This window comes from Bidens hawaiensis, unplaced genomic scaffold (assembly GCF_021521415.1).
Source record: "Bidens hawaiensis isolate Kalapana, Puna unplaced genomic scaffold, B.hawaiensis_p1.1 tig00032771_1, whole genome shotgun sequence".
Classification (NCBI taxonomy): Eukaryota; Viridiplantae; Streptophyta; class Magnoliopsida; order Asterales; family Asteraceae; genus Bidens; species Bidens hawaiensis.
This window is the reverse complement of record NW_027495592.1, coordinates 1,664-23,942: the sequence shown is the minus strand read 5'-3', so window position 1 is coordinate 23,942 and position 22,279 is coordinate 1,664. Positions and strand designations below refer to the sequence as shown.

General features: G+C 39.9%; 1 pseudogene; it reads left to right on the top strand.

The window, feature by feature from the left end:
- Positions 1-12,598: 12,598 nt before the first annotated feature.
- Positions 12,599-15,033, top strand: LOC143584021 (pentatricopeptide repeat-containing protein At2g22070 pseudogene; annotated as a pseudogene).
- Positions 15,034-22,279: the final 7,246 nt, after the last annotated feature.

The following is a 22,279-nucleotide window of genomic DNA, read 5'->3' as shown; positions in this document are numbered from 1 at the left end:
TAAGTGAACCCAAAAATTGTCCTTGGGGCCTTTCATTGAGACGACGAGCAATATCACCAACGGACCTTTGAAGGTCAAGAAAAGAAGAATGTTGATTCTCGAAGAGCAAATCGTGTTTGGCAAACTTTTTCTGTCTAACTTGATCCCTCTCCAAGATTTGCTTCATCATCTCCTCTAAACGTCCAATTCCTCCATTAGAATCCTACACATTATTTTGAACATTAGTACCATTGTTAGTATTACTATTATTGTACTGACCTTGTCCTTGATTATAAGAATTTTGGATGCCAGATGGTGCGCCCGTGGGACACCAGTTTGAGTTATTCTGATTTGGGTTCTTGTAGGTGTTCCAATTATGATTGTTGTTGTTGTTGTTGTAATTATTAGGAAACCTATTCTGACCACCCACAAAATCGACTTGTTGATTCATCACCGGGCACTCCAACGTGCCATGTCCACCTCTACAAAACTCACACTTGTCCACCTTCGTCTTAAGCTCCTTCACCTCTCAAGTTAATGATTCCAAAGAAGCAGCCGGAGTAGTATCCAGATTAACCTGGTGTACACCTCGAGAAGATGAGGATGTACTGCTGACGGGAGTGGAATTCCCGCGATGTGACGCTTTGGCAAAATCAGATTGAGCAAAGCTTTCAAACCTCGTTGCATTCGGTGACATTCTTCCTTGCCATAAAATTTCCTCCTGCAGCCGTGTCGAAACGAACTTTGGGTTATGTAGTTCAGCCTATTGTAAAATTTCTCCACGAGAGCCCATGGTGTGAGACCATTATGTGAGCAACGAACTAGCATGTTCTGGAAACGCTCCCAAGCATGACAATACTGTTCATCTGGCTCCATGTGAAACGAGTGAATCTAATCACGAAAAATAGCCGCTTTAGCTGGTGGGAAGTATCTCTTGATAAATGCAGAACATAATGCTTCCCAAGTGGTGAACATGCCAGGCGGCTGAGTGTCAAGCCAAAGAGCCGCTTTCCCAGCAAGTGAAAAAGGAAAAAAGATGTTAATGTGTGCCAGTGCATCCTCGTCATCACACCCATGAAACTGATTAGTCTGAACGATATTGTTCATGACGTATGACGGAATCTGCCACGAGTTGGGATTGTTGATCTCGGGGGTGACGATGCATAATCGGTTTTCGGTTAAGCCATCGAAGGCTTGAGCAACAATTGTTCTATCATCGGCCATTGGGACGTCTGGTTGAATTCTCGGACTTTCTGGTAGTGAACTGTGTGGTGACGATTTTGGTGTAGAAGTAGATTCTGACGGTTGTTTTTCTGCTGACGAGCTGGCCTCGGTCTTGAACTGAAAAATCCAGATTATCCAGTGGTGGTCCCTGCGAACGAAGATGTGGCATATACCTGAAAAACGCAACAAACCACGTAAGTAGACTAAAAAAATAAAAACTAAAACAAAAATAAACTAAAATTCAATTGGACTCCTACGACTCAAACGAAAATAAAACAAATAGCACGTATGTAGCAAATAAGTCCAATTAAAGCAAATAACGCAATCGCTAAGAGTTTCCCCGACAACGGCGCCAAAAACTTGATGTGCTAAAAGTAGTTAAATAATTATTAACTAAAATTATACTAATCTAGACACTAAGTAATACTCTAGACCCTTAAACTACTAACCGGCAAGTGAACCGGTCGACTCTAGTACAACTAAGTAAGTCCGGATATCGAACCCACGAGACTCTATAAATTACGAAACTAACAAACAAGACTCAACTATAAGACACGACTATTTATTAATAATAATTGAGGGGGAATTTTATACTAATTAATTAAAACACTAAATAAATAATTAATTAATAATTAAAAAATACTAATGATTAACTAATGATTACTTTAATTAAACTAATTATTAAACTAATAATAAACTAATAAAACCTAACCCTAATTTATATAATAATAATAAAACATAATCATTACCTAAAACTAACTAATTAATTAAACTTAAACCTAATTACTTTAAACTAATAAACAATTAAGAAAACTTAGATTGATTCAGATGATAAAGATAACTACTTAGGCTAGAATCCCCAAAGTTACGGTTATTACCTAAATGGAAAACTCAAGTTATGGAACTGGGATCATGAAATAGACCCTTGACAGAAAACCCGAACAGGACCCTTTGAACTTCAAGAAGACGTCTATGGATTTCTAACAAGTTTTAAGACTCACCAGTTTTATGAATTAAACTTCCTTATGGTTGTTTAATAACTTATGTCATCTTTATGACGAAAATCTACCTTACAGGGCGGAAATCAAAGATAGCAAAGCAGACTCAGTTAACTTAATAGACTAAGCTGACAATCAAACCTAGACGGACTCCTTACGAAGAACTAAATCTAGCAATTCCGACAAGCAAAGATCTATCAATAGCCTATCACCTTACAACTTTCTAGGCTAGCAGCTCACTTTTATCTGTTGTATTGAATTTATTGTTTCTATGATTTTAATCGATATTAATCACAAAATAGTCAAGAACACATAGTAAATGACCTAACAAAACCCTATCCTATGAAACAATCAACAAGGGCAATGTGAAACAATAAATCGAAGTAAACAAAACCAAGCAATCAAACGCATCAATTAAATCAAACTCAACAATTTACTTAGAACATAAAATCCATAACGAAAAGAAATCCAAACAAAATCAAACTGAACTAAGGTTCATCATGACCTAAGTAGTTTATGGAGTTTTAGCCTAGCATCATAAAGTCTAAATCAAACAAAACAATTAAAACTAAAAACATGGTGAAAATCTAATAAACGAAAGATTAAAGGCGATAAAACCCGTAATCTCCAAAGGTGAACGTGTAACTCTTCACCGGTTGTCCTCTTGCCTTCAAAATCACCACGAAACTCGAAAATATGCTCCAAGAACTCCCAATTTCGGCTGGTGGCTTCAGGTTATGTTCAGGTTTAAGTTAAAGGTGATTAAATACCTAAAACAAGGCCCAACTTGAAGCACAAATGACATAAAACTCCACCAGCATCTCCTAGGTGTCGCGCGACTAGGAGATGGGAACCTGGCCGCATGGCGCGGCGTGTTCCACCAAGGAGGCCGGTCAGACCGGCCCGATCTGACCGGTTCTCTGATCTGATCCTTCCTTACGCGTTCCGAATCTCCGTTCCGGCTCTTTTTAGCTCGTTTTTTACCCTTTTTGATCACGATCAACTTCCAATGCCTACAAAACATAAAAGTGTTAGTAGTATACAAATCTCGAATAAAAACGAACATAAACTATTAAAATATTAAATAAAATATACACGGGAAACATAAACATTTAGCATTATATTAATGGTGGTACTTCAACAAATCCCACACCTTTCTTTGAATCTTTTTGCTTACTTGATACTTCAATTATTTAATTTAGTAAAAATGATGAATTTCTAAACTTGTCCAATTTATTTTTCAACTTAAGAACCTCATTTTCAAGTTCAGTTATCTTGGAATGATGTTTTAAGATTTCTTGAAATTTTTTATCGTTGATTGTCATTTTGACTGACAATTCAGCCTTAAGGTCATGATTATTGACAGACAATACTTTAATTTTCTCCCTATATCTCATTTGAGATTCTAAATATTGTCTATATGTATCCTTAAGTGAAGCAATTTCTCTCACTAAACAATCATTATGATTTTTCAATGATTCTAACTTAGGCTTAGTTTTCTCACAATCAGCACAAGACACAATAGCAGATAAATTAACATAGTTAGGAACAGTAGAACTAACCTCGTTAATTTTGGCCATGCAAGCAAAAGCAGTTGGTTGATTCTCACACGAATCATCAGAATCAGACTCTGTATCATTGTCAGAAGATAAATCACTTCCACTTGCATCTTGAAAATTTTCATTTGACTCGAACATGACCAAGTTAGCTTGATTGTCATTGCACAACAATCTTTGTGACCAATCAGTTCCATCAGATAGCAAAGCATGTGACCCAGTAGCAGATGGTTTCTTTCCAGTAGACGTATCAGCATCATTACCCCATTTCATAGAAAAACTTGGATCTTGATTTTGAGAACCAGTGTACTCCTTCTTCGGTTTGTCACACTCCTTGGCAAAATGTCCAAATTCTTGGCAGTTATAACATTTAACTTTCAATTTATCGAATCCAACCTTCTTGTTTAATGAGGGAAGATCTTTGCCAGTCCTTTGCATGAACTTTTTCACTTTTCTGACAATCATTGCTATATTCCATTCTAAATCCATGAGCTCTAACTCATCAGGATCAATTTGGTCATAATCTTCATCAGTCAACTCACTTGTGGCAATTTTACTACTAACCAGATTCTCATAAGAAGTCATGAAGACACACAAAAAGGCAAAATTTTGTTCAGTCTCCTTCATGTTCATATTTGGTGGTGCTGAGAATTGATTTGCAGTAGCTGAAGTTCCAGACCCACCAGAAGAACCAGAAGCACCAAATGACCCAGAACTTCCAGCAGTTAAAAAGCATGCATGTGGATCACTATAAATTGTTGTAGCATTTTCACTTGCATTCTGAGTGAGAAATGCAGTGATCGGAGAAATTGTTGAACTCAAAGGCATACTCCCACCATATAAAGCTGGATCCTGACTTTCCTTAGATGACTTTTGACACTTTAAATCATATTCCCGAGCTTCAATCTTTTGCATAAACTCAGAAGCGGTCAAATCTTCATTATTGAAATAATTATTCTCTTTCAATACCATCAAGAAAGTTGAGTATGAACTCGGTAAAGCACCTTTAATCGTATCTAACTTGTCTGATTCAGAAGGTTCAATCTTTAACTTGTCCATCTCAACAATTAAATGATTGAAACGAGTTGTCATTTCTTCAACAGTCTCACCTTTGAGTAAGTTAAAGTTTCTGAATTGAAACTTTAACGTTACTTTCTTACTTTCCGCAGTATTACCCATGCTTCTCATTCAGATGTGTTGAAACAAAGAAGTACTAATCTTGATACTTCCCACTTGATGAAATATATTATCTGGTAAAGCCATAGTAAGAGTCGAATAAGTTTTTGTTTCGATCTCTAACGCCTTTTTCTCATCTTGAGGATATTGTGAAATAGCTTTAGGAGTTAATCCAGTTGTTTCTTCTCCAATCATCGGTACAGTATACACTTCATCAAGACAATAGGAACAATCAGGATGAACAGAACCCAGATGAGCACGAAAATGAGGTTCTCGTTTAGCAAAGTCACTAAATTTCATCAGTCGAGGACACTTGGAATGAGACTCGATAAATACAAAGACTCGAGACGAAAAACCTTGCACTAACAACACGAGATTCGCGGGTTTGGGTTTGGTATAAATGGGGTTGGGTAAGTTTCATGTCAAACGCGTTTAACTAAACGGGTCAAGTTCAGGTCAAGCCAACGGGTTTATGGGTATTTATGTAAAACATCATATTGGTTGGGTATTTAAAAAAATTAAAACAAAAAAGGAAATTAGCATACTATTATATTATTAATTAAATGTGAGTTTTGTGTGGTAAACATGTAAATTTAGATTATTAATATGTGAGTGAATCCAATAAAAAAGGTTATTTTTAGGGCAAAAGGATTGTGTCCGGGTCAAACCGTGAATACGCCGGTCGTGCTTGGTTCAAGTGCCAACGAGCCTTGTATGGTAAGCTCATTTAGGCTTGCTTAAAACGGGCTTAGGTATGTTTTAAACTTTTTTCTCAAAATAAAAGTAATAAGAAAATGTATATAAGTTAATGAGCCTTAGCTCATATAAGGTTTTTCTTGGCAAGTCAAAACGAGCCGAGCTGTTCAATTAAGTCGAGTTTTTAATTGAGCTCGAGCCAAGACCAGGCCTAGGGCTCGGGCCTTATATGGTAAACTCGTTTAGACTCGCGGAGGCGAGCTATGGCTCGTTAAGTTACTACACGAGCTTAGGTCCGTTTAAGGTAAGGTTTTTCTAAAGATATATAAATGTAATTAAGAAAGTATATTATTAATTAATGAATGAATGAATAATTAGGTGGATCACGAAGCTAGAGATGGAGCAATGAACTGAAGGGGGGGGATATGAAGACAAACTGCATTTTGGTATCATGTTGTTTCAGGGTTGGTGTGTTTAATTTACTCACTGCAGGTTAGGCTGCATAGTTCTATTGACACTTTCTACCAATAGAAACTGCAAAGTTTTCTATTAAAACAAGATTTCTTTAACAATGGTTTCATATTAAGAATATAAGAGAGCTGATGAGGTGTTAGATGCCTTTTAACAGACAAGTTATGAATATAAGAGAACTAAAAAGCCTTTTGTAATGATTCAACTATCTTACTGGTATTGTTGTAAGAGGTGCTTTAACAAAAGTTGTATCATTCATTGATTTTCTCTGCAAACAACATGTGTAGCTCTCTCTCTCTCTCTCTCTCTCTCTCTCTCTCTCTCATCCGGTGTTAGTTTCCGAATGGTGAGGAACAACGAAAAAACTCATGTCGAGGGGGAAAACTAGTTTAAAAGAAAAGTATAGTAAACTCACCCCCGATTGTCGAATGCCCTTGATTGTGATCCGTCCAGCTAAAATTTCAAGTAGCTAGTTTCATCATCCATCATCTTAATGAATCATGAACCAAACCCGTATCACCAACAGTCATAACATCATCATACATTATGGTGAAGTACCCATAACCAATCATCACACCTTGAATGCATTATCATTAGCTAGCTATAGCTAAGCTTAACCCATCAACATCATCAATCATCATAAAAACATAATTACCAAAACTGAGAATTTCCAAATACCAACATTACCATGTAACAGTCCTAAGTCAGCAACTCATATTCGTCATCATAACCATTACCATCATGAAGTTCCACACCTATCACCATCATTAAACCATCAAGAAAACATCATCATCATTATCAATGTTGTAAAAGTAGGATTACAATACCCGAGTACTCGCTACAAGGTATGTCGCCGGGCGAGTTTATGTAAATCCGCCTAGTTACTAAGAATTGGTCAAAAGTGGTCAACCTCAACCAAACTCACATCTTATTGATGAACTTTGACCGATTTTGACTCAAAAAAATAAAACATAATTCATATTTTAATAATATTAAAGAATAAATATCATTTTTTTTAATTAATGATTAGTAATTTTTAGAATATTTTATTATTTAATAATGTATTGTCTTTTATTTATATTGATATACACCTATTTTGTTATAAATATTAGTAAACTTATGATATTTGACCATGCCCGAGTACTCTCCGAGTACTCCGAGTACATCCAACTCCCCAGTCGGCCGCCTAGGGTCCGCTTAGCGACTTTTGCAACCTTGATCATTATCATCATAACTATCAAATAATCAAAGTTTTATATAATTTACTATAAAACGATTACAATAAAGTGGCAGGCAAACGGGCAACAAGCTGCGCCGCAACCCCCTTTTGAACAGCAAAGCCAATCCTGCTAAAAACGAAGCTTTGAGACCTAGAAGCTGAAGAGGTTCCGTGTACGACGCGCTGAACCCCACTCAAAAATTTCACAGCCTCTGGAGCCAGAAAACCAAATGTATCAAAGGCAAATGGTAGAAAGACATGTTGATTATCTAAACAAGCTTTCTCGTGTTTAACAACTTTGCCCGATTCAGCCTTCAACGCAGCCTGACCCACAACAAACCCACGGTCCCTGAGCCCAACAAGAGGAGACACTCCTGTAAGATCCACACAGGCGTGTTTCCCCCCTGCCCACCCGAACACAAGAATATTAGCTGGTCGTAAAGTAGACCTCCCTTCAATAGGATCCGTGAGAAAGTTAACAGGGGCCTCCTTTTTAGCAGAAATCCCTGCCCGTTTAAGAACATCACACAGAACATCCCTAACCAGATCATGTCTGTATTTAAAGCCAGGCAATTCTTTGCAATGCACCGCATGGTCACCAAAAGAATCCAAACAGACCTTGCGACAAATTGGGCAAGGTTCATCCGTCGGGAACATAGGGATCATTAACCGGTACTTAAGGATAGCCCGATACTCCAAACCCGACATACGTTGGCCTAATCCTTCAATGGGGATAGCCGTTAGAAAATCCTGAGCCCGAGGAGCCCGAAGGCATTCAAACACCGCCTTTTGGCGAGGGGATAGATCAAACTTCACTTCTAAACTCTTGACGATTCCACTAAATAAGGCACTCGCCACAACATGTTGGGCTTTAGGGGGGCGGTGTCCTTATTAGAGAACCCGCTAAGATCAAAATCTGGAAGTGAAGTACATAAACGATCCATCGCACACCCATAATCAGAGTCCAACCCAAATCCCATAGCACACTCAATCATCCATACTTCATCAAATCCCATTTTCACTTTGTACATTTAAAAAGGAATCATCATCAACTAAAATTTTGAAGAAAATAGTTTGCCCACCAGGTGTTTGACAAAACGCCTCAATGAAATAATCTTTGTTTTTGGTGTTTTGAGGAGGGGAGGGCAACGGGTGGTTGCTCTCCTCCTTCCTCTTTGGTTCGGGTGTTCATTCCTCAAACTCAACTCGAGTTTTGTTTTATTATTATTTTTCTTGGTGTGGTACTTGGCTACCGGGGTGTTTTGTGGGTCGGGGGTGGTATGACCGGGGCTATTGAGGAGGTTGTTTGGCCGTGTCCGTTTAGAGGCTTCCACTGTTGCCCGGATGGATTACCGGGGTCCAAGGGGGTTCGATTGGCCGCACATATTAAGCAGCTTCATTTGTCATCGGATGACAAGAAAGAGACCTTACGGGAGGCGATCTCGACAAATTTGGATTTGTTTATTTCGGTTGGTGAGGCTTTAAAGGTCTCGCGTAGGTGGATGTGTGGAGCGTGTATGGAGTCACATGCTCTCCGTCGGGGGTGCCATCATGATGACGGGTCGGTCTGGTACAAGTGTGTCACGGGAGATGTGGAGGAATATATAGTGGGGATTGCGAAGCCACATGTTGGGAGGGAAGTTGTCGCGGTGGGAAGGGTGGAGGTGGATGTAGCTCTCCTTGAGCTCTTCCTATTACGACTGTTAAAAACATTCCTCATAGTTGTCGTATGGCTTTTTCCCAAGCCTTAGTGGGTGCTCTGGGTAAGGTGGCGGCTATGCCAGAGTCTGTTGAGGCGTGGGTGAAACTGTTGTTGTTACCACGTTGCACCTTACGAGTTTTCAAACCTTCTAATCGTCAGCAACGCAGGTCTGGCAATAGAAAGTCTGAGCAATGCCGAATTATTTAACGGTCGCTATCCGCTTGGGGTGACCGTGACGGTTTCTTTGAGCTCCTTATATCGCTTTTTAACCAACCCCTAGGAGATGCCCCGGGTGGTGATGCGTTTGTACCCGAGTCTGACAACGCCGGGTTGGGCGCCAATGTTAAACAATGTTTGCGAAAAGTTGCGGACGGGCATTTCACTGCTGCGGTCAAGGTATTATGCTCTTCAGGGGTTGCACCTTTCGGTAAGGATACTTTGAACGCTTTGTTGTCTAAGCATCCCATCATGGCACCTCCGATTATGCATGCTTCCTTGCTTTCTGAGTCTCCCCTTGTCGTGGACGTTGATAGTGTGCTTGGGTGCATTAAGTCTTTCCCTAAAGGGACTTCGTGTGGGCGGGACGGTTTGCGAGCCCAACACATTTTAGATGCGTTGTGCGGAGAGGGGTCTCCGATTGCGGATGGTTTGCTCAAGGCTATCTCTGCGGTGGTAAATTTATTTTTGGGGGGAAGGTGTCCTAAGGTGTTGGCAGAGTTTGTTGCGTCTGCCCCACTTACGTCGTTGCTTAAACCGGACAATGGGATTAGACCTATTGCCGTTGGGGCCATTTGGAGGCGGTTGGTCTCTAAGGTGGCTATGATGGGTGTCGGGAAGGAGATGGTTAAATACCTCGGTGACTTTCAATTTGGGGTGGGAGTCCCCAGTGGGGCAGAGGCCGTGCTTCATAGCGCGAACAGGTTTCTAAATCAGTTTCATTCGGATGGGTCATTGGCTATGCTTACTGTTGATTTCTCCAATGCCTTCAACTTAGTAGATAGGACGACCCTTCTACATGAGGTTCGGAGTCGATGTCCTTCCATTTCTCTTTGGGTGGATTTTTTATATGGGCAGTCGGCTAGGTTATATGTGGGTGATACTTTCATTAAATCCACCACTGGGGTTCAACAGGGGGACCCTCTTGGGCCTCTCCTTTTTGCCTTAGCTTTGCACCCACTTGTTCACCAAATCAGAGATCGGTGCAAGCTTCTCTTTCATGCTTGGTACTTGGATGATGGCACAATTATCGGGGATACTAGAGAGGTAGCCAAAGCATTAGATATTATCAGGTCTGAGGGGCCTCGTTTGGGTCTTGAATTAAACGTTAAGAAAACAGAGTTATTTTGGCCAACATGCAATGGGGTGAAGGCACAGGTGGGGTTGTTCCCTTGCGGGATTGGAAGGCCGGTGCTTGGCGTGAAACTCCTTGGTGGTGCTGTAAGTCAGGATGCGGGGTTTATCAGCAGTTTGGCTATGAAAAGGGCATCTAGCGCTGTGGAACTGATGAGCTGTCTCCCAAGACTTCGGGATCCTCAATGCGAGCTTCTTTTGCTTCGCTCATGTATGGGAGTCGCCAAGCTTTTATTCGGTTTGAGAACATGCCAACCTATGTATGTGGGGGAAGCTGTTTCTATATTTGACAATGGTCTTCGAAGGGCGATTGAGGACATCGTGATTTGTGGAGGTCCGTTCTTTGGGGATCTCCAATGGAGGTTGGCGTCACTTCCGATCCGTTATGGGGGGTTGGGTCTCTGTTCGGCCGAGGATGTATCTACATATGCTTTTGTGGCTTCGAGAGCACAGTCGTGGTGTTTGCAAGACCATATTCTTCGGGGTTGTGATATTTATGGGTTGGACTATCAAATTGTTATCCTCATAGAATTAAACACCACCATCTTCCGGTTTAGCGACAATTGGGCACAGCTTATGAGAAATGGTCCATAGGGTACCGGACCCGACCCAGCCTGTGTATTAATTTCCGGGTTAGCGAAAACTGGGGCTGATTTCCAAATATGTGTTTTACATAATCATATAGAATTAGGCATAGCTGGCTTTGAGTGAAGAACAAAATGAAGAGGATACAAGTAAATCAAATCACATCTATAGAGAAAGAGAGAAAACAATGAACAGATGAGTTTGGTAAGTAAGAAAAGTACGCATCTAACTATGCGGGAAAATTCCAAGAATGTAGGAGAGTTTCGAGTTTTGTTCTCACTTTGCAACATATTTCCCAAATGTCCATCATAAAATAGTTGCCACGCCCAGGGCCGGGGTGGGGATTGTTGGGTGGTCGACGGCCCCCGGCTAGGGCCGATTTTTTTTAAATTATATGATTTTTATAATAAACGATATGTATATTTAATTTTTAAACTCAATTACATAACAACTACCTTGGTCTAGTGGCAAAATGGTATGACTTACAGCCAAAAGGTTGTGGATTGTAGTCTCATTTGAGACATGTGTAAGCGTATTTTTATACAAAAGTTTTTATACAACCAAATCATAACCAAGTAAGTCAATTTAAAAATTAAATTGTTTAAACCCAACAAAATAATCTTTTTTACTTAAGGCCCAAAATATTTTTCGCCTTCGGCACAATTTCTTTTTTCAATCTCGGAGCCGGCCTTGGTCACGCCTAGATTGTTAGAATCAACAATTAGTTTATAAAATGTTGACGCGTGGCATCAAAACTGACCTGGACGAGTATTTTAGGGAAACAAAATTTCTGGGTCGAGTGTTTTTGAATAGACATTTTAGGCTTTAAATGAATTTGATGGACAAACTCGAAACTCTCTCTTTGAAATGGACATTTTTGGAATTTTCTCATAACTCTATTGCCTATAGTGATAAGAGTCTTCTTCAGTTTGGAAAGTTAAACGTTATTTTTAGAACAACGACTTTCTTTTGTGTGTATAGGCCACGTCACTCTCTAATTTGGAGAGTCCCATTGCCCCACTCTGGCTATATTATGTTGTTTTAAGCGGCCCATAGTGGCTTCAGAGTTTGGCTTGGGTGTTCCACCTGGAAACCATACCACCGACTGCCACTAGACAGTCATTGTGCGCAACAAGAGCGTGACTCTCTGGCGTAACACACGATGAGACGAAAACCCGGGTGGGCTCGGAATTCAAACTGACAACCTCGCAAGGCTTAGCTCAAATCCTTCGTTGTTAATATCCAGTTATCCCCCTAAAGTGATACAAGCGATAATCGAACTTGATTCTCCACGGGAGAACGCAAGCCTTTCTAACCTAAATCATTTGTTTATTTTATTTAACGACATTATTATTATTTGTTAGCCTCAACCAAATTAACCAATTTTTAATACCCAAAGTTTAATATACTTAAAATACTGCACTAAAACTTTTTACTTAGAAACACTTGAAAATTTAAGTATAAACACATGAATGAAATGGAGACATATACATACATACATACATACAATGGAGAGTATAATCCATATCAAATTGTGTTATTTATACATGAAATTGAGGTATAAAATCCTCAGAAAATATATGAAAATTGTGAATCAGTGCGGTTTGCTTCGGCTACTGAGGGTATACAAAATAACCAACTTTCGTTTCGGTTAATTCAGTTTTCCCGTGGGTTATTGCTCGCTATTTTTACCATTTCCCAATAGGTAGATTTGAATTCGAATCAAATAATTCAAATTTTTAAATTTCCATGGCACAACAACACTATGTTTCTCTAATTCAAAACATCCTGATTAACAAAGACCCATGCGCGGGAAAAACGATTCATGCTCGAATAATCAAGTCTGGTGTTCATGTTGGTGTGAACCTAATCAACAATCTGATCAACTTGTATGCCAAAACCGGGTTTCTTGCCGACGCCCGTAAGCTGTTCGATGAAATGCCTGTGAGAAATGCATCTTCGTGGAACACGATCATTTCCGCTTATGCGAAACAGGGAAGGATTGAATACGCACACCGCCTGTTCAACGAAATGCCTGAACCGGATTCCGTGTCTTGGACTGCAATGATGGTGGGCTATAATCAGATTGGTCGTTTCGAAACGGCTATCAGGATGCTCATTGACATGATATATTCGAAAGTGATACCGACCCAGTACACGTTTACTATTGTTCTTGCGTCTTGTGCTGCAATAAAATCGTTGGAGATCGGTAGGAAAGTTCACTCGTGTGTGGTGAAAGTCGGGCTCGGTGGGTACCCTAGTGTTGCTAATTCTCTGCTAAACATGTATGCGAAATCTGGTGATTTGTTTACAGCGGAAAGTGTGTTTGGTGGGATGAACGTGAAGAGTTTGTCGAGTTGGAATACTATGATATCAATGCATATGCAATGTAAAAGATTCGATCTTGCACTTGCTCAGTTTGAGCAAATGACTGATCGAGATATAGTTACATGGAATTCGATGATTTCGGGTTACAGTCAACATGGGTTGGACATTAAAGCTCTTGATATGTTCTCAATTATGCTAAAAAGTACACCTCTAAAACCAGATAGGTATACATTGGCAAGTGTTTTATCAGCCTGTGCGAATGTTAATGACTCGAATTTGGGGAAACAAATTCATGGTCATATTGTGAGATTCCAGTTTGATTTATCTGGAGCTGTTGGGAATGCTTTGATTTCAATGTACTCTAAATTTGGTCATGTGAACACCGCTCAAAAGATTGTATCTCAAAATCATATTTCAGATCTAAACATAATTGCGTTTACATCCCTTTTAGACGGATACATCAAGCAAGGGGACATGAATCCAGCCAGACGAATATTTGATTCGTTAAAAAACCGTGATGTTGTAGTATGGACCGCCATGATTGTTGGCTATATGCAGAATGGATTTAATAATGAAGCAATAAATCTCTTTAGATCAATGATCAAAGAGGGCCCAGAACCTAACAGTTACACTCTAGCAGCTATATTGAGTGTAAGTTCAAGTCTGGCTTCTTTAGAACATGGCAAACAAATCCATGCCAGAGCCATAAAATCCGAATCTGCTCCGTCTGTTTCTGTAAGTAATGCTTTGATTAACATGTATGCTAAATCTGGAAATATTGATAATGCAAAACTTGTGTTTGATATAATAAGTTGTTTAAAAGATACTGTCTCGTGGACTTCCATGGTCATTTCGTTAGCTCATCATGGCCATGGAAAAGAATCTTTGGAGTTATTCGAAAACATGTTGAGTTTTGATATAAAACCCGACCATATAACTTATGTTGGAGTGATTTCGGCTTGCACCCATATGGGATTGGTTGAAGAAGGCGTCGGGTATTTTAAATTAATGCAAGAAAAACACGGGATTGAACCGACATTAAGTCATTATGCGTGTATGGTTGATCTTTATGGACGTGCGGGAAGACTTCAAGAAGCGTATGATGTCATACAAAACATGCCAATTGAACCTGATGTTATAGTTTGGGGTTCACTTTTAGCTTCTAGTAATGTTCATAAAAACACGGATCTTGCAAAAATTGCAGCTGAAAAGCTGTTGCTAATTGAACCGGATAACAGTGGGGCTTACTCGGCTTTAGCTAATGTTTATTCTGCTTGTGGGAATTGGGAGAATGCTGCTGAGATTAGAAAGTCAATGAAAGTCAAACAAGTGAAGAAAGATCAAGGGTTTAGTTGGGTTCAGATAAGGAATCAAGTTCATGTGTTTGGAGCTGAAGATAGTGTTCATCCAGAAAGAGATGAAATTTATCAAAATATGGCCGAAATTTGGAAGGAGATCAAGAAATTAGGGTTTGTGCCGAAAACTGAAGCGGTTTTGCATGATCTTGATGAAGAGGTAAAAGAGCAAATTCTTATGCATCATAGTGAAAAACTTGCTATTGTGTTTGCACTAATGAAGACTCCAAAAAACAGTACTTTGAGAATCATGAAGAATTTGAGGGTGTGTAAAGATTGTCACTCGGCTATTAAGTTCATTTCAAAACTTGTTGGTAGGGAAATTATAGTTAGAGATGCAACTCGGTTTCATCACTTCAAAAATGGCGCGTGCTCATGTCGTGATTACTGGTAGCCATGTCATGACATAAGATGCACAATTGACAAATACTATTTTGTTTATGTAGAAAAATTCAGGTTATATTGATATTCAGTTTAGTTTAGCTTCTTGTGCTGTACAAATAGTTGTAAGTTGTAGCATGCAAATTCGTTGCTATCAGAGTTCAGAAGAATATAAGATGAAGTTGTTCATAACTTCCATAAAGTCTGATTAGTTATCATCATGTCAACAGCTTATCTTGTACGTTGTACGAATTTTTGTAAGCGGTTTTATATTTAAACTAAATACAAAAAAAATTCAAACATCATATGATAATAATATGATAATGTTCAAAATTTATAAAACAAACTATAAAACATAATATTTCAAATACCAAATAGTCCAACACAAAACACGTTACAAAGAAAAGACAATAAGTATTCGGGTTCGGGTTATTGTTGTAAAGATGATATGTTGTTTTCTCATACAAAGGGTTATTGTTGTAAAGATGCTATATTGTTTTTTAATACACACACATATGATGCTTTCCGATATATATCAACAAAAAAAAGGGTTATTGTTGTAAAGATGCTATATTGTGTTGGAAAGTGATGTTGATTGTTTAAGGAACTAAAATGTTCCAGTTGGGTTGACACAATTCGAAAAATCACACTTGGAGTGGTATTATTTGATGTTATGCGCTTATTGTCTAATAAATATTAAGTTAAGTTAAATTGTAAAGTATGCGTTGCAACTTGTACTTAAAAAACCCCAATACTGATTAACCCAGCCCGATTAAACTCGATACCAAACAATCCAAAAACAATTAACCCTAATCTTATTTGGGACGATAAGCGAATATAGGATTCCTATAAAAAAAAACCAGAATAGCCCGAAACCCCTACAACCTTTAACTAATTAGATAGATAATAAAACATACACGTAGCTAGCTAGCTAGGATAAAACATGAGATTAGTAAAATCTATAAATAAAAGCATTAGCCATGTAAATGAAATGCATAAACCAATATATAGTGATGAAGAAAATGGGCGGTAACATTACTTTAGTACATCAACAAAATAAATAACGACTAACGGATATGTAAATTAGCCTTAAAACTGAATACCAAAACCAAAAGCATTAGCCCTGCAAATCGTCTTCTTTTCTAACCACTTCTTCTTAATGTGTCCCCCACCCCATAAAGAATTAGAAAGAAGATGAGCAATAACATTAACTAAAATGAAGAATAAAAGGCACAAGTCCTGCAAATTGCACACCGAGGCTTCCTATGTAACCACTTTTTGATGCATTCTTTATGATACCTGTGTTTGCATCGAAACATCGTTCCAATCACATCTCCCTCTTGATATTCTTCCAGACAAATTGGACAAACTTCTTCATCATCTTTACCCATTATGGTTGTCTCCACGGTATAACTTTCAATAGCCTTTGGTACGTCATTAAGAACCAGGTCCCAAACTAATACAAGGTTTGCGGTAAACAAAGCTGAATTGTGATTATGCTCATCGTCAACATGATACACCAAGTGTCCAGTTTCATCATGATACACATAACTGGCTTGGACGACGGAGCCGTTGTTATGATGTGTGAAGTACTGCAAGTGGATGGTGACATAAGGTGGGCCACCATCAAACAACAAGGCGTCGTAGATATCTGGATCGTAATGATGGACCCATGTTGATGACCCCATCCCCGTGCTTACATCTTCAACTTCATGGTCGACTTGGAGTAATAAATCCACGCGATCATCAGGCCCTCCGTTTACAATTACGTACACCCTTGGTTTTCGGTATACAACACCGTAAAAAGACACCTTCACCGCAGCACAACCTTTATTTATTAATATAGACGCCTTATTCCGGATAATCTTGGACGAGTTTTATAAGAGCACCCTGTCCCATTCAGGGTTGGCCCATAGGCCATGGCATGTGCGGGCCGCACAAGACCCAAAATATGCATTCATAAATAAAATTTATTTAGACTATTCATGGTGCTACGGGTGCCCTTAAGAGCCCTTAGATGCCAGATCATCGCCACATCATATCCTTTACAAATCCTTAAAACCCCTAAAACTATCTCCAATGTTAACGGCGCCCTTAAGTGTCCTTAACTGCCTAGTCAACTGAAACATCATATCTTTATAAATCATTAAAAACTCATAATTTCACCTCCAACAACACAAACATTCTTACATTTTCCAACTCATCAATTTAATTACACACATAAATATTTGTTATTTATTCAATATAACCTGTCATTATTAATACCTTAATATGAAATTTGGTTTTTTGTTTTAAACTGACCATGTTAAAACTGAATTTTTTTTTTCAAAATTGGATTTTCTAAATTTAGATTAATCCTAAAGGGTTAGTATATAATTTACTTAAAAGATAAAGGGGTGAATATAAAACTTTCATTAATAAAACAAAAACCTCTTATCTACTTTGACAATTTACACTACGTCAGTTCATCTTCTTCCCAAGAAATTTACTGCATTAAAGCTTCATGAAGCTTTTCAAAAATCCAAGCACCCAAGCTTTAAAGTTATCGCTAAAAAAAGAATAAAATTGCTCAAAAGTTGGCACAAGAACCCAAATAATAGCGCCCTTGCAGTCGGACCTCCCTTATGAATCTCTTTTCTGTTGGGTCAATTGTTGTTTGGCCTAAGTGTAAGGCCAAACCCAAGAATTAGGTTTTATTATATTTAGTAATGTCTTGGTTAACAAGTTAGGTTAGTCTATATAAACGGAGTTATGGTTAGACATTAGAGATTGTGAGGTTGGTGTAACCGAGTTAGGGTTCATCAAGAGTCAAACCGAGTTAGGGTTTGAGAGAGTTGTAATCAGTTTTTTGAGTAAGATTTTCTGATTAATGTAAACGAGAGTTATTCGTTTAATTCGTGTGTTGATTATCGATACGGGACTTGAATTGGTATCAGAGCCAAGTTTAAGAAATAGATAATTGATATGATCAATGAGTCTCGTTTCCATATTTAGTGTTTTTCTTATTTTTATGTGGTTTGCATGTTTCGAGGACCATTATGGCCTTTACAATATTGTGTTGGGTGTCTTCTGTAAGTTTGGACATTTTGATGTTTTGGTTATATAACCTAGTGCCGATCAGACCTGGAGATATCCAGAAATCGGTTTTCCTTCCATCTCTATAGCTTTCTGTTCTAACCCTATCAAGGGTATCAAAGCCGTTCCGATCACCAGTCGGTATTCCTCTTGTTATCATGACGAACACTCGCAATCAAGATGTCGACAAAACTCTTAAGGAGCATGACAAGGCAATCTCGGATATCCAGGGTTCCTTATCCGCTCTAACGAAACAACAGGAAGAGATACTCAAAGTGGTTAAGGATAAATCGGGCGCTAGCGGCCCAAAGGTTGGCGAAGATAGCTCGGGTTCGTCCTTCTCTTTTGCTGATGCTAAACCGAAAGGTACCAGACCCATGCGGGTCGGGAAGGTTGAATTACCCAAGTTCTCGGGGGTAGATGTGTAGGCGTAGGTTTATCGTTTCGAGCATTTTTTTGAACTTGATGAAACGCCAGCGGAGATGAAGCTCAGGTGTGCGGTTGTCCATCTAGAAGGGGATGCTATACAATGGTATCAGTCTTTTATGCGCACTCGTAAGGCTACCGTTGCGGAGGTTCCATGGGATGATTATGTCCGAGCTATCTCGAGCAGGTTCTACAATGCCATGTTCGAGGACCCACTTGAAGAAATCGCCTCCCTCACTCAAAAGGATCTCACTATTGAGGCGCTTCATGTATACAACTCGTCGTTTGATTCGCTACTGAACAAGGTAAATTTGAGTGAAACACAAGCTGTTAGTCTTTATCTTAAAGGTCTTATGCAAGAAATCAGGGTCCCGGTTAAGATGTTTAAACCGTGTACCTTACATGAAGCTTATGGGTTATCTAAGATCCAAACAATTAATAGTGAAACACTGGAAGGGAAACTCAAAACTGTGAAAGGAAGTGTAACTAATTCTAGGAACAACACCGATGCAAGGATTGTCCCTCCCATAAATGCAACCAAACTACCTATTCTTCCTACTCCTAATAGGTCGACATCGACATCTTTTAAACCAACTGGGGGGCACGTCGTCTCACGAGTAAGGAGTTGGAACAAAAACGGGCGAAAGAGGAGTGTTTTTGGTGTACGGAAAAATTTGTACCGGGGCATAAATGTGCCCGGAACAGGAACCAGGTGTACATCATCGAAGTCGAAGATGAAGATGAGATAACTGTCGAGGAAGCGGTAACCGAAGAGGAAGAAAAAGAACACCAAATATCTATTTATGCATTGACGGGCCTTCCTTCCTACTCTACTATGCGAGTACAAGGTTCGATGGGTACCCGCCAACTGCACATTTTGATTGACTCAGGGTCGACTCATAACTTCCTTGATAGCAGATTGGCGAAACGATTACAATGTAAGGTTAAGGATATTACGCCGGTTAAGGTGGGTATAGCGGACGGGGAGCAACTAACTTGCACCCAGTTATGTATCGACTTCCAATGGACCATGCAAGGCCAATGGTACTCAACAGAGGTTCTACTGTTGGCATTAGAAAACAATGACATGATTTTAGGGGTACAGTGGCTTCTTCCCTTACAAGATATTCTTTGGAATTTCCAAAAGATGACTATGAGGTTTGAGGTAGACGGGAAACCGTACGAGTTGAAAGGGTTGCAAAATAATAAGATATCGGTATTTTCGGTAGAGAAGATGGGAGATTTTCTAGAAAAACACGCTAAGGGAGGGAGTTTACAATTATTTAGCATACAATTGGCTAACAGTGAAGATGAAAAGACTTACCACTCTAAGGTTATTTGCGACCCGAAGCGAACATATGAAAACCCCGCATGGAAAGCATTAACCCGAGCATTTTCTGAAGTGTTTCAGATGCCAAACGGACTGCCCCCTGCACGACCGTTTGACCATCGTATCACTCTTAAGGAGGGAACAGAAGCCATTAGTCAACGCCCATACTGGTACCCCGCGGTTCAAAAAGATGTAATAGAAAAGACCACACGAGAATTGTTGGACTTGGGGGTCATTCAGAATAGTCAGAGCTCATTTGCAGCTCCGGTGGTTTTAGTAAAGAAAAAGGACGGACAATGGCGGATGTGCATGGATTACCGCCGACTGAACGAAGCCACCATAAAAGATAAGTTTCCGATTCCCTTAATTGAAGAGTTGTTAGATGAGTTGGGGGGCGCCTCTTTTTTTTTTCAAAACTGGACTTACGCTCCGGTTATCACCAAGTTCGCATGGCACCCGAAGACGTTCATAAAACCTCATTCCGGACCCATGAGGGTCATTACGAGTTCCTTGTCATGCCGTTTGGCCTGACAAACGCACCGGCTACGTTTCAAGCTCTTATGAACCATGTGTTTCGGCATGTGTTACGAAAAGGAGTGTTGGTGTTTATTGATGACATACTCGTGTACAGTAAGAGTGAAGATGAGCACATTCAACACTTAAAGCAAGTTCTGATCATAATGAAGGAAAATAAGTTGTTCGCTAAAGAATCAAAATGTGTGTTTGGAGGAAAAGCGGTCGAGTATTTGGTTATATCCGCGGAAGGAGTAAAAACAGACCCGGCAAATATAGAAGCGTTGCAACAATGGCCGGTACCAAGGACCCTTAAACAACTCCGGGGATTCTTGGGGTTAGCCATGTATTATCGGCCTTTTATTCGCTCGTTTGGAATAATCGCCAAACCTCTCACGGATTTGCTAAAAAAAGACGCCTTTAGTTGGGGTGAGGAGGCTCAGGTTGCGTTTGAGCGGCTCAGAGGGGCCCTATCATCAACCCCGGTTTTATCATTACCCGACCCCACTAAACAGTTTGTGATCGAGACGGATGCATCGGCGGGTGGGCTAGGAGCGGTCTTGATGCAGGAGCGCCACCCGATCTCGTTCTTAAGCAGAGCCTTATCACCAAGACAAAACGCATTATCAGTTTACGAAAAGGAGTTACTTGCAATCACGATGGCGGTGAAACAATGGCACTATTACCTTATTACCGGACCGTTCATTATTCGCACGGATCAGAGAAGCCTCAAACACCTTTTAACCCAAAAGGTGACAACACCGTTGCAACACAAATGGCTCGCAAAACTTATGGGCTATGACTACTGTATCGAGTATAAAAAGGGTCGAGAGAATGCGGCGGCCAATGCCTTATCTCGCGTTGAAGGGGCCACTTTATTTACTACTGTCGTTTCACAAATAGAGCCCTTGCTATTGCAAAGAATTATTGAAAGTCAAGGCAAGGATATTGAAGTCCAGAATGTGGTACAGAAGCTTAAAAATGGAGAAGATATGCCAAGATTCAAGTGGAATGGGAAGTGGTTAACCAAGGGAACTTGTATGGTAGTAGGTGGTGACGTAAGTTTACGAGAAGAAATTGTCAAACTATGTCATGAATTTCCGATGGGGGGTCACTCGGGGGTGAAGGCAACGGTTCAATGGGTAAAAGGGTTGTTCTTCTGGAGGGGAATTTCGAAGGTGGTGCGTCCGGTGGTTCGAGGTTGTGACGTGTGCATGCAGGCTAAACATGAAAATATAGCCTACCCTGGGCTATTACAATCCTTGCCGATACCCGACACTATTTTTACCGACATTTCGATGAACTTTTTAGGAGGGCTACCGATGGTGAAAAGCAAGGATACAATTTTCGTGTTGGTTGATCGTCTCACAAAGTACGGGCACTTCATGGTTTTGGGCCACCCGTTTTCGGCTAAGGAAGTAGCTCAAGTGTTCCTCGATAACATCTATAAGCTTCATGGGTGTCCTAACTCAATCATCTCAGACCGTGATCCCATATTCTTGAGCGCTTTCTGGACGAGTTTTTAAAGCTTCAGGGTGTTTCTTCTAAGTTGTCTACGGCTTACCACCCGCAGACAGATGGTCAAACGGAGGTTGTTAACAGGTGTTTAGAGGGCTATTTGAGGTGTATGGTGATGGAGAGACCTCACACGTGGGTGAAATGGGTGTCTCTAGCGGAGTGGTGGTATAACACAACGTTCCACTCATCCTTGGGTAAGACCCCGTTTGAAGCCCTTTACGGGTACCGCCCCCCGCTACACATTCCTTACATTCCCAAGGACGCGATGGATAAAGAGGTGGATGATATGATGCAAGATCGGGAAGAGGCTTTGAAGGTCTTGATACAATCGTTAGTCAAGGCTCAGAATCGTATGAAGCAACAGGCCGATAAACACTGAACTGAAAGAGTTTTTGAA